The sequence below is a fragment of the Cnephaeus nilssonii genome (assembly GCF_951640355.1).
Source record: "Cnephaeus nilssonii genome assembly, chromosome: 2".
In the NCBI taxonomy this organism is placed as follows: domain Eukaryota; kingdom Metazoa; phylum Chordata; class Mammalia; order Chiroptera; family Vespertilionidae; genus Cnephaeus; species Cnephaeus nilssonii.
In genome coordinates this window covers 114,544,699-114,556,961 of record NC_137073.1, presented here as the reverse complement: position 1 = coordinate 114,556,961, position 12,263 = coordinate 114,544,699, and the positions used below count along the sequence as shown (strand labels likewise).

General features: G+C 61.0%; 1 protein-coding gene across 1 annotated transcript in view; it reads left to right on the top strand.

The window, feature by feature from the left end:
- The first annotated feature begins 3,390 nt into the window (after positions 1-3,390).
- Positions 3,391-12,263, top strand: part of IL6ST (interleukin 6 cytokine family signal transducer) — a 32,322-nt gene continuing 23,449 nt past the window's right edge. Inside the window, exon 1 of the mRNA XM_079793584.1 lies at positions 3,391-3,534. The gene's annotated coding sequence lies outside the window, so the exon portion shown is untranslated. The remainder of the gene's footprint in view (positions 3,535-12,263) is intronic.

Sequence of the window (12,263 nt, the reverse complement as noted above, 5' to 3'; positions counted from 1 at the left end):
GTGGCCTCCCCATAATGAGGGGCCTCTGGGGTGCTGGTCGCCTGCTGTTCCCCGATCAGGGTGCAAGTTACGTGTTCAGTCTGTGAGCGTTTTTCCAGTTGTATCTTAGCCCAGTGGTCGGCAAACTCATTAGTCCGCAGAGCCAAATATCAATAGCACAACGATTGAAATTTCTTTGGAGAGCCAAATTTTTTAAACTTAAACTTCTAATGCCACTTCTTCAAAATAGACTCGCCCAGGCCGTGGTATTTTGTGGAAGAGCCACACTCAAGGGGCCAAAGAGCCGCGTGTGGCTCGCGAGCCGCAGTTTGCCGACCACTGTCTTAGCCTGTGCTTCTGCATATTGATTATCTTCAGTAAAATGTTTGAAACAGAGTCATAGTGTCGCTCAGCTTATTTGGGATGAAGTGGGTTTTTCCTGGTTTCTAGCTTGGAAATTTAGCTTCAACCTGATTGAAGTTCCTATTTCATCTCAAACGTACTTTACCAAGTGGGTCTCAGTGTGGTCTGCAAGGCCTCGCTCGGAGACGTCTGTTGAACTCACGACACACGTGCCGTTCTGGTCGGTGAACGGAGGCTCTGAGGTCACCCAGGCTTTGCCGTCTGCGAGAGGCCACCTCCGGCTCACCGCTGAGTTCGTCATTTCAGTGTGTTTTCTAAGGAATTTCATGCTCACAACGAGAAAGCTAAGAGGAGGGAACTGAACTTGGGAGCTGCTGCAGAAGCAAGACAGAGGAGGAGGAACCCTTTGAAAGAATAAGGGGAAGGATCAACCTCCGGAAAGGGAGAAAAATGAAGACGCTCACAAGTGACGGTCTTGGTTTTTCCAGGGAAAAGTGACAACAGGCCTGTGCCGGGAGGAGGGTTGGGCTGGGGCTGACCGAGTTCACGGGAAAGGGGAAAGGGAATGACATTGCTGCTGTCACCGTGGCTGAAGGTGACGGGACGAAGGCACTATGGGAGTGCATTCCATGGCTGGCAAGAGCGCTCCTGCTCAGTAACCCCGAGGAGGGAGGAAGTCGTGATGCGGGTGAGAGCAAAGACTCGGTCACAGAGGACGGAGGATGAGGCCCAGGCTCAGGGGCAGGGGGAGGGGCAGTGGTGGGCGGGGGTGGGGAGAGAAGTCACCGCACAGCCCAGCCAGCCCAGGTGGCCGCCCCTCACCTGATGACTGGATCGAGGTGTGGCCACAGCTGTGGGTTTCGGATTCAGTGACGCTGAGAAGGATGAGAAACGGTGGGTCGGGTGCTGAGTCATCACTGCAGATGCTGAAATCACGGGGCGGAGGCAGAACCTGGGGGCGTGCCGAGGCTGACACAGGGTTTCGGGGACCCCGCTGGGCTCAGGCAAGGAGGTCCGTGGTGCCCTGGTCAGGGCCACACTGAAGCCACTAGCAGGGCAGGCCCAGCGTGCCCCCAACTATTTATCACCTTTGCTGGGTAACATCTCCCCTGGCTTTGCTCACCTTCTCTCAACTAACCCGTGTCCTCAGGTAACCCTCTCTGCTTCCAATGATCTAAAATCCAAAATGGTCCCCGCTTATCCGCCCATTTTGGCAGGGATGGATATATGTATAATTGCTTTCAGAGAGGAAGGGGGAGGGAGGGAGAGAGAAACATCAGTGCTGAGAGAACCATGAATCGGCTGCCTCCTGCACGCCCCACACTGGGGATCAAGCTCACAGCCCACGTATGTGCCCTGACCGGGAATTGAACTGTGACCTCCTGGTTCATAGGTCGACGCTCAACCACGGAGCTTTCTAATGACCAATCCTTAGCCTGAGCGTGTCACTTCGGGGCCAGTGCCCTACGGAGGTGTCTGCTAGGTTATCTCACCCCGACCGAGGGGGAGACACGCCCTCGCTGCTCTGAGCGCCATGACTGATGCCTTCTGTGGGCCTAGGATTTCAACCATCCCCACCCGTGGGAGTTTCCTGGAGGTGAGGGCTGGGCTAACCCCAGGAGAAGATGCCCACGGAAGGGCTGGGTTTTCCTGCGCGGTGAGCCGAGTGACTGTCCCCGCCGTCTCCTCCCCGTGCCGGAGAACGCCCCGTCTCGATGGCGCTGTGATGCCTCACTCTGGGAAGCACTGACCCAGTAGACGGTCAGTGAGGAGACCAGTCCCACTGACTGAGCACCCTGCGTGGGGCGCTCCCTGCGTTTTAACCCCTGCAGCCACCCCATCAGGAGGCCTTCACTCCCACTGGGCAGCGGCCACAGGCGTGGGAGGAAGCAGGGTTTAAACCCAGGGAACGTGGACCCGGAAGGCGCACTGAGCCTTAGACACTGTCCCTGCGTGTTTGCTAGATCGGCAAGGTCTGCTTTGAAACCAACACCCCCACCAGGGGCAGAGCGGGAAGGCCCTGCAGGCACCGTCCTGTTAGACACCGGTGACAGGGAGCGTCCAGCCTCGGCTCCGAGGGGTCCCGACCTGCCTGGGATGATGGATCCCCGACCTGCCTGGGACCCCTTTAGCTCGAGACACAGGCCCGCTGTCTGTCTTTTAAAAATTACATGGTCACAACTAGGAAATAATTTGGTGTGTTTTCCTCTCTGATTCCTCCACGTAATGAAGAACCTTACAATTGTGTTGATATATGGGTGTAATTTGTGCCAGCCGGTTAAACCTTTATTGCCCTCCTGTAGCCTGGAGCCCCTCACCCCACACAACACCCCCACATTCACACACACACACACACACCCACACTCCCACATTCACACACACACACACATTCACACACACACAGCAAAGCGGCTCTGCAGCTGTTTTCCCAGGGGGCAGGGGGGCAGGGGGCGGGCATGCAGGGAGACTGCCTTTGCTCAGGGTTTCTGAGCCGATTGGGGGGTACAGCCGCGAGCGCCCCCGGCCTGGGCCCCCGCCCACCCACCCCCTTCGCTGGCGTAAAAGCAGGAACATGGCTGGTCTCCCAGGCCCGGCCCGAAGCCGCGGAGGCCGCCACTTGCGGTCACCACCTCCGGGCGCCGAGCCCTCCACGTCCCCCGGGGAGTCGCGTCCCGGTCCCCACGGAGCCCGCGGTCCCTCGCGGCCGGTCCCCGCGGGCAGGCGAGCAGCCACGGCGAGCAGGGGGGCGGCGGGCGGCTCGCGGGCTCTGCGCTCGCCCGCTCGCTCCACGCGGAGCCCCGCTCGGCACCCGCGCGGGGGCGGGGGGCGGACCCTGCGATCCCGGCCCCACGGGCGACCCCGGAATCCGGGACGCCGGGAGCCGCGTTACGGGAATCCGGCCGCCAGGCCCCGCCCCTCGCCGTGCGCGGCCGGCGGGCCAATGGCCGGACGCGCCGGGCCCACGGCGACCAATCCGCGCGCAGGGCCCAGCGCGGGGCGGGGCGGGGCCGGACGCAGGGCCCGCCCGGGAGGAGGGCCGCGTGCCGCGCCTGCGGGGAGGACGGAGCGGCCGGACGCGGGCGGCGAGCAGGACGCGGGCGCAGCGAGCCAGAGGCCGGGCACCCTGCCGACGGCCGACGGGCCTGGCGCCGCGGGACGTGGCCGCGGAGACCGAGAGCGAGGCGTGCCGAGGTGAGGGCCGTGCCGAGCGGGGCGCGCGGGGGCGAGGCGGGAGGCCTGGGCCCGGCAGTCGGGCCGCGGGGCCCGGAGGGCGGCGTCCCCATCGCGCGCCCCGAGTCCCCGTCCCGGCCGGGAAACCCCGCGTTCCTCCGTCCCGACCGGAGCCCGCAGCCTTGTCCCCTAATCTGTGCGCCCGGGGCGCACGGAGCCACTGGCCAGCACCCAACACACACACAACACACACCAAATACACACCAAACACACACCAAGTACACACCAAATACACACACCAAATACACACAACACACACACAACACACACCCGACTCCCTGTGGCTTCTGTCCCCCTTCTCTTCCCGTCCCGCTCTCGCTCCCTTCCTGCCGGAGGTGACCGTCCCGCTGGCGTCGCTGGAGCTCCGCGGTCACCGCCCCCCCCCCGCCGCTCTGGGGCGTGCGGGCCCCCGTGGGTTGGTCCCTGCGAGTTGGTCCCGGCGGGTCGGCCCCGGGTCCCAGTCCCTCCCGGCCCAGAACCGCCCTGAGCGGAGGAGGAGACGGGCCACTGTTCGCTGCGGGTCCCTGTCCCGCGGGCCGGGTGCGGGGCGTGCCGTGCGGCCGCCGCTGCGCGGATCGGAGCGGACTCGGAGCCCAGCGCGGACCTCGGGACAGTTGGGCGTCGGGTGCGCAGCCCGGTGTGCGGTGAGCGGAGTAACCCCGGGGCCGGGCGGGGCGGGGGGTGGGAGCTGGGCCTGGCGCTGCGTCTGGGGAGCAGCTGGGACGGAGGGGTGCGCGCCCCGGGGCGTCTCTGGCGGGTATTTTGGGCGCTTGTTCCAGCGCGAGCGGAAGGAAGCCGTGAAGGGGGGCCACGGGGTCGGCAAAGCGGGATCGAGTTTGTGGGGACTGTTCCCGCGGCCCAGGCTGCGTGGCGGGCAGCCCTGTGCGGGCTTCTCATCGGTCCTTCAGGGGAGGGTCAGTACCCTGCCAGCGCCTGGATACGCTCCCTGGCGCCATGGGAACGGCCTTCCTGTCCTCGTTTTATTTAGGAATCACAGCCTCCTCCATTTATTTTAAGTTTCCCAAGGCGCCTGCCCTTCGGCTACCTGGAGGCCGCGGGTTGGTGACCACCTGCCTGCGCGGTAGGTGTCCCCGCGCTCCACGGAGAGGGAAGCCAGGCCTGCCCCCCCCCACACCCCATCTCTGCCCCAGACCCTGTGCGGGGCCCGCCCCCCGGACACCCCATGCCCCCCACACCCCATCGCTGCCCCAGACCCTGTGTGCGGGGCCCGCCCCCCGGACACCCCATCTCTGCCCCAGACCCTGTGCGGGGCCCGCCCCCCGGACACCCCATCACTGCCCCAGACCCTGTGTGCGGGGGCCCGCCCCCCCCACACACCCCATCGCTGCCCCAGACCCTGTGCGGGGCCCGCCCCCCGGACACCCCATCACTGCCCCAGACCCTGTGTGCGGGGCCCGCCCCCCGGACACCCCATCTCTGCCCCAGACCCTGTGTGCGGGGCCCGCCCCCCCCCCCACACCCCATCGCTGCCCCAGACCCTGTGTGCGGGGCCCGCCTCCCCGACACCCCATCGCTGCCCCAGACCCTGTGCGGGGCCCGCCTCCCCGACACCCCATCTCTGCCCCAGACCCTGTGCGGGGCCTGCCCCCCCCCCCCCCACACACACACACACCATCGCTGCCCCAGACCCTGTGCGGGGCCCGCTGCCCCCCGCTTGGGAGCTGGAGGACCCTCAGCAGGGGGGTGTTCTCTCTGGAGCCTCCTCTGTTTTTAAAGTTTATCTTCACTGTTGAACGTATCACAGATGCCCCCCTCCCCCCATGGACCTCCTCCTCCCCACTCCCCCCCCCCCCCCCCCCAGGCCCTCGCTGCTCTGTCGTCAGTCTGGCATATGTGCGGGAAGTTCTTTGGTTAATCTTTTCCCCACCTACCCCTTCCCTCTGAGACTCCGCAGGCTGTTCTGTGGCCTGTGTCTGTTCTGTTCCTCAGTTTACTGTGTTCGTTGGATTCCACATGACAGAGCGTGTGATCCTTGCCTTTCTCCCATGGCCTATTCCTTAGCGTGACCCCTCCAGGCGCCTCCTGCTGTCTGGCAGGGTAAGAGGCCCGTCTGTTTGCGGCTGCGTGGTATCCGGGTGTAAATGCCACAGCTGTTTATCCGCTCGTCCCTGATGGGCACGCGGCGGTGTCCAGATCTCGCTGTTGTAAATAGCGCAGCCGTGCAGTGGGGGGCCTCTTCCAGTGGAGTCGGGGCTCCCGCCGCACCGTTTGCTGCTTGGCTCCTGGAGAAGCTGGGAGAGCCCTGGGTCTCCGTGTCTCTGAGGGCGAAGGCAGTCTGCTCGGTGGAGTCCCTCCGAGCTTTCCTACCGCACACCACGGAGACCGCGCACTTCCTGTGGCCTCGGAGCGGTGGAGGCTGGCGCTGCCCTCAGCCCCGGGGAGAGCTGACTGAGGTGGCTGACGGCCCGGGCGGGGGCCGTCCTGATGAAACGCACAGGGGTACCCACTCGCCGAGATACTTAAACTGGGGCGTGACCAGGTCAGCCTGGGGCGGGTCGGAGGGTACAGGGGTCAGCCTCGAGCCTGGGCGGATCTGGAGACAGGGAAGACGGGCCATTGCAAGCAGAGGTCAACGTGGAAAGGGCCAGGCCCGTCCAAGGCGGGGAGCTTGCCGGGGCCACGTGGCGAATGGACGGTAGACGGGAGTGCACACCCCGCAGCCTGGCGGCAGACTCCGGCTCCTCCGTGAGCTCTGCTGCCTCTTCATAGGGTGTACACGCGTGGCAGGGCCTAGAGTCATGTGGCCACACAGAGGGTCTTCCAGAACCCGCTCCCCACGGCCTGTCTGTGCCTCGGAGCAGGTTCGAGCCTGAGGACGTCTGAGCCGCGTGAGGAATCGGACTAGGAAGCTGGCCGTGCACGTCCACGGGGAGCGGCGTCTGTGAGCGTGGGAGGGAATTCCACGGAGAAGGTGTTGCTCCGCGTTATACACGCTGCAGAGCAGGCCTGAGAGCAGCTGGTAGAGGCGGGGAGTGAGCACAAACTCTAAGTAACGTGGAGAAAGGCTGGCAGAGGGCTTGGCCTGACAGAGCTCTGCAGGGGTGGCCGTGGGGAACCATAAAAGGTGAGAGAGTTGTGAATGGCAAGTCAAAGAGCCTAGTGTTTGCTTTGCACTTGGCTTTGCAAACATCCCGCCCGAGGGAGTGGAGCCAGAGGCTAGCTGTTCCTCTGGGAGTCAGTGTGCAGCTTGAGGGCAGGCCTGAGTGCAGGGTTGTTAAGAGTCGACTTGAAATGCCAGAGAAGGAGCAGGTAGCTGGGACCGGCACACCGCAGCCAAACTTGCAGGTTCTTACCTGGCTGAAACATTTGGCATCGTCCTCCACCCTTTACAGAGCTTTTGGGGGAAGAGTGACGGCTTTAACGTGGTGTTTTAGAGGCATTTATCCACCGGGAACGTTCCGAATGACTGCGAGGGAGGGAGGGGCTGGAAGCCAGGGGCAGGTGTGAACATGGTTGTGCTCCTGCATCAGTTCGGTCAGGATGAGGGCGGAAAGAGAACTAGAAAGGCCTCCCGGACGGAGCCTGGAGAAGGTTTGTAGCTGAGAACAGCTAAAAGGGAACGGGTAGGCCAGAGGCAGCCTGGCCCACCGGCTTAGGCCGTTCATGGAGACCAGTGTCTTTTCCGACGGGGCAAGATAAGAACTGTGACTTTCAAGGAAGGTGTGTGCATGTCTATGTACACGTGTGTGCATGACCATGTGTCTGTGTGGGTGTTGTCTTCAGACCTGTTACATTTACGTGCACCAGAGACGGGAAGTTCAAGGCGATGATACAGAACTGGGATTTTAAAAAGAGGTCCCGTCCAGAATGGTTGGAGTTATTTTGCTGAGGGTCATAGTTGACATTGCAGATCTTCAGAGAAGTTGGTATTTTTAAATAAGATGCCAAACCTGGGTTCCCACAAAGCCAGGAGATAAAGCCAGCCGAGATTTCCTGCTAGAAAAGGAGATAAGGGCAGAAGGCAACCACACGCTGTGGTTACGTGGAGGCCGGGGCGTTCAAGAGGCAGGGACGCCAGCCAAGTGCAGTGCCTCGAGCCCTCGCCGAGCCGTCCTGGGCTGCAGGGGCTTCCCTCGTCGCTGGCTGTCCAGCGTGTCCCCGGAGACTCGGTGGGAATCGCGGTGGCTGATGGGCCGTGAGTGATGTGGAGCTCGTCTAGGTTCTCGTCTTAAAGCTGCAGAGCAGGCGCCCCCCTCTCTGCACAGTGAACCCGTCGCTGGTGAGCCTGGAGTGCTCTGCCTGAGGGCCCCGTTCGTGTGACGCTTGTCCGTGGACCTCCGCTCTCTGGCCGACGGGTGTCACTGTGCCCCTGGACCGGGCCTTCCCGTTGGTCCTCGGGAGTCTGTAGGGTTTGCCCGTTCTGCTGTGTGTAACCGCCCCCCCCCCCCCCCAGCCCCTCACCCGGAGGACGCGGGCCGGGCTGGGTCCCACAGCGCGCTCCAGGGTTAGGCGGGCGCGGGGCCTTCGCTTGGCAGCCGGGACCTCGCTCACGGCGCTGTCTTCCCTGCAGAAACCCTGGGCTCATCGCACAGCTGCGCTTCCCTGGGCCGCTCTGCCCTGGGCGTTCTCCCCGCTTCTGTAGCACCCAGGCAGGTGCCACCCTCCGAACACCCAGGCAGGTGCCACCCTCCGAACACCCAGGCAGGTGCCACCCTCCGAACACCCTGGCAGGTGCCACCCTCCAAACACCCAGGCAGGTGCCACCCTCCGAACACCCAGGCAGGTGCCACCCTCCGAACACCCAGGCCTGTGCCACCCTCCGAACACCCAGGCAGGTGCCACCCTCCGAACACCCAGGCCTGTGCCACCCTCCGAACACCCAGGCCTGTGCCACCCTCCGAACACCCAGGCAGGTGCCACCCTCCAAACACCCAGGCCTGTGCCACCCTCCGAACACCCAGGCCTGTGCCACCCTCCGAACACCCAGGCCTGTACCACCCTCCGAACACCCAGGCCTGTGCCACCCTCCGAACACCCAGGCAGGTGCTACCCTTTGAACTTCGAACTTCCTCAGAGCTGTCATTTGGCTTCGACTGCGACATCGGTAAAAGGCCTTCTCTGAACTATGAGGACGTGTGTGCACTCATATTTCCTGCCAACACTCTTACACGCAGGTCCCTGATCCACCTGGAGTGTCTGTATCTGGGACGAAGTGGGGCTCTGTGTTATTTTGTTATTACTGTTATTATTTTGCAATACCACTAGTTCTTTATCCCCCCCCCCACTGATATGAGGTGCATTTCTAAAAATTAGATACTGCCCTGGCCGGTGTGGCTCAGTGGATAGAGTGTCGGCCTGCGGACCAAATGGTCCCGGGTTCCATTCCGGTGAAGGGCACGTACCCGGGTTGCAGGCTCCTCCTGGGCCAGGGCCCTGGTCAAGGTGCGTGCGGGAGGCAACCAATCAATGTGTTTCTCCCACATCCATGTTTCTGTCTTTCCCTCTCTTCCACTCTCCCTAAAACTCAATGGGAAATATCCTCGGGTGAGGATCAACAACAACAAAAAGGTATTAAGTTACGTACAGGGTGGGGCAAACGTAGGCTTACAGTTGTGAGTGCACGGAACAGTTCCTTCCTGTTACGTTAATGCGTGTGTGTTTCCCACGTGAGCGGTGGGCCTGCCTGCGCCCTGCTGGGGTGCTTGGGTCTGAGCGGGAGGAAGCCGCGTTCCCTCACCCCCGGGACCCACGCGCATGGGAGTCAGACGCTCACACTTGTCAGAGGGTCGGAGGCAGAAAGGGAAGAGGAGGCCCGATTGGCATCTGAGCTGAGGCCATCTCGGGGCTCCGGGGGGGGTGGGGCGGGGGGTCATTGCCGGACGAGGAGAGCAGAGGTTCTGTCGTTTGTCCTTCCCTTTACGTCGTTTGTAAACGTTATCTCCGGAGTAGCTCTGGTTAGGGCCAGGCCCAGGTGTGAGTTCTTCAGGGGAGGGGGCGGTTTCTCTGACCCCGCAGTCCGGATTACATTTTGCTCAAAGTAATTCACAGGCCAGAGTGGCTGGGGGGGGGGGGGCTGTTCTGACCCCACGTGTGTTCCGAACCCCACGTCTGTTCCTGGACTTGGCAGCTCACACCCCCGAGGGCTCGCTGTTTCTCCCCGGTGCGTGGCTTCGTTCCTGAGACACGCAGTGGTCTCAGCAGAGGGTGCGTCCGCTCACCAGGTGCTGCTTGTTCTTGTCGGGAGTTGGGGTTTGGCCGCTCCCGGTGTTCCCCACGAAATCCTGCGTTGGTTGTGCAGTCCCGCAGCCACTCTGCAGTTCGGGTTCGGGCCTCGTTGCTCTGAACTGGGAACGGGAGGTCGTCCCTGCCCTGTACGTCCCTCCCTGTGACACTCGGGCTGGCGGGGAAGCTCGGAAGGCTCCACCGTGTTGGTCACGAGCTGCCGCGTAGTCGGGTTAGGGTTTCCTAGACACAGTGGAGTCTCGGATGCTGCTGTGAGCAGGACTTTCCTGTTACATTTCTGGTTGTTCGTTATCGACGCCGAGGAGAGCTGTACTTTTTATGATCTTCTCTATTCAGCGGTTATATTGAACTTGCACTAGTCCTGATAGCCTGGCACTGGATTCTTACTCCTGATAGATGATCCTATCATCTGCAAGTTTTTCTTCTCCCCTTTGTGTCTGTCCATTTGCGTGTTACATGTTTGATGAAGCTGCCCCGACGGGGCTGAGTGACCGACGACCCCCAGCATCGGCCTGTATCCTGGCCTTAAGGGAAGGCTTCCGAGCGGCGGCGTGCACTGGGAAGTTCGCTGCAGCCAGGGCTGCGGTGAGCACCCGGGGCTGTCTCCCGAGTGCGCTCTGAGCCAGGAGAGTCTGAGCACTTCACGACGAACTCCTAACCCAGCACTCCGGGCGGGACCCTGACGGGAAACGGGGCTGTGGAGAGGTGATCCGGTGAGACGCTCGGCCCCCTGTACGTTCCCAGGTCCAGAATCACACCAGCATGGCCAGCACTGAACGTGGCTTCTGTGTTGTGAGCAGGTGCACAATGTGTCGGTGCACGAATAGACTGCGGTCTAACCAGGCCCAAGTTCTTGCTTGGATGTCGCTTTCGTTTCTCTTGGAAAGTACCGAGCGGGGAACAGCTGAGCACTCGGTGTTCGTTTGGCCATTTCCTTCTTTGGTGATGTGTCTGTTCAAATATTTTGCTCGCCTGTTAATTAGGTTTGTTTTCTCATTATGTTTTCCTAGTTTAAAAACACATTCTGGAATAGGTCTTTATTGCGAAATGGATTTGTAAGTGTTTCCTCCCAGTCTGTGGCTGGTCTTTTTATTCTCTTACCGGTGTTTTTTAAAGAGCAGAAGCCTTCGTTTTCATGAAGCCTAATTTGTCCATTAGTGTCGTGTCTAAGAAGTCTTTGCCTAACCAACTTCCCAGAGGTTTTCTCCTGTGTTTTCTTGCTCCAAGTTTTAGGTTTTACATGTAGATCCATGGATTCGTTCATGTGAGTTTTGGTAAATAAAGCTTATTGGAACTCAGCCATGCCCGTGTGTGTACACGTCTGTGGCCCCATTAGCACTCCAGGGCCAGAGGGCCTGGTCGCCGGAGAGGGAAGGTCCTCGGAGCCTGAACGGTGTGCTGTCCGGCCCTTCCCAGCACCTGCTTGCCAGCGGATTACGAGGTGCTCAGGGCGACTGAGGAAAAGTCGGGAGGGGAGGGTGAGCAGTGCAGGCTGGTCAGGGCAGAGCTGGGTGAGAAGGCGAGTGTGAACAAAGCTGTAGGAACTAACGTTTATATGTTGACGTAGAACGTCCAGTCGGTCATGTTCAGTGAAGAAAGCAGTTGGAGGACGTTGTCGTGACACCGTTTTTATAAAACAAGAAAGTAACGTGTTTACGGAACGTAAGGTTATGCACGTGGGGAATTTACAAGATCCGCGCCCCCGGTGTTCAGCACAGCATTAGAACCGGGCGCCGCCGCGGTGTCTGTCGGTAGCGGTGGATGAGAAGGTGCGTATGTGGACGACGGAGTGAAAAAGAAGGACAGCCTGGCGTTGGTGACAGCAGAGGTGGGCCTGAGGGCGTTGTGCTCAGTGAAGTCGGTTACATGTGGAATATAAAAAAACACGTGGGTAAACACGACAGAACGACGCACAGGGAGAGAAGGAGCTGGTGGCTGCCGGAGGGCGGGGGCGGGGGGTGATTTTTATGTTGTTTGGTGTTTTCCCCCGGACCACAATAGCTGTAGCAATGCAGAACGAAGAAATAAAATGAACGAGAAATTTGCAAGATGCTCCACGAAATTACTCGGTCGTTACCTTGGTGGGATTATAGAGGATTTTCACTTGACGTTTTTCAATTTCTTTTTATTTGAAAATTTAAAAATACGTATTTCCTTTGCATCTGTAACACATCATCGTTACAAATTTAATTTCCTTTATGCTGCTCAGTCCTGCCCAAGGCGCTGCGTCCACAGCACGGGGCCTTGGCCGCAGAGGCAGGCGTGGCCGGACAGGCCGTCGGGTGCTGGGAGCAGAGCGCCCCGGGGTCCGTCAGGAGTCGGCTGCGGCTTCAGAGCAGCTTTCAAGAGCGCTGCGGGTCTCGGGGAGCCGTGTGTGCAGACGTGGTTATAATCACTAGAGGCCTGGTGCACAAAGTTCGTGCAGGGGTGGGTATCCCTCAGCCTGCACCCTCTCTAATCTGGGACCCTTGCCTGCCTGATCGCCC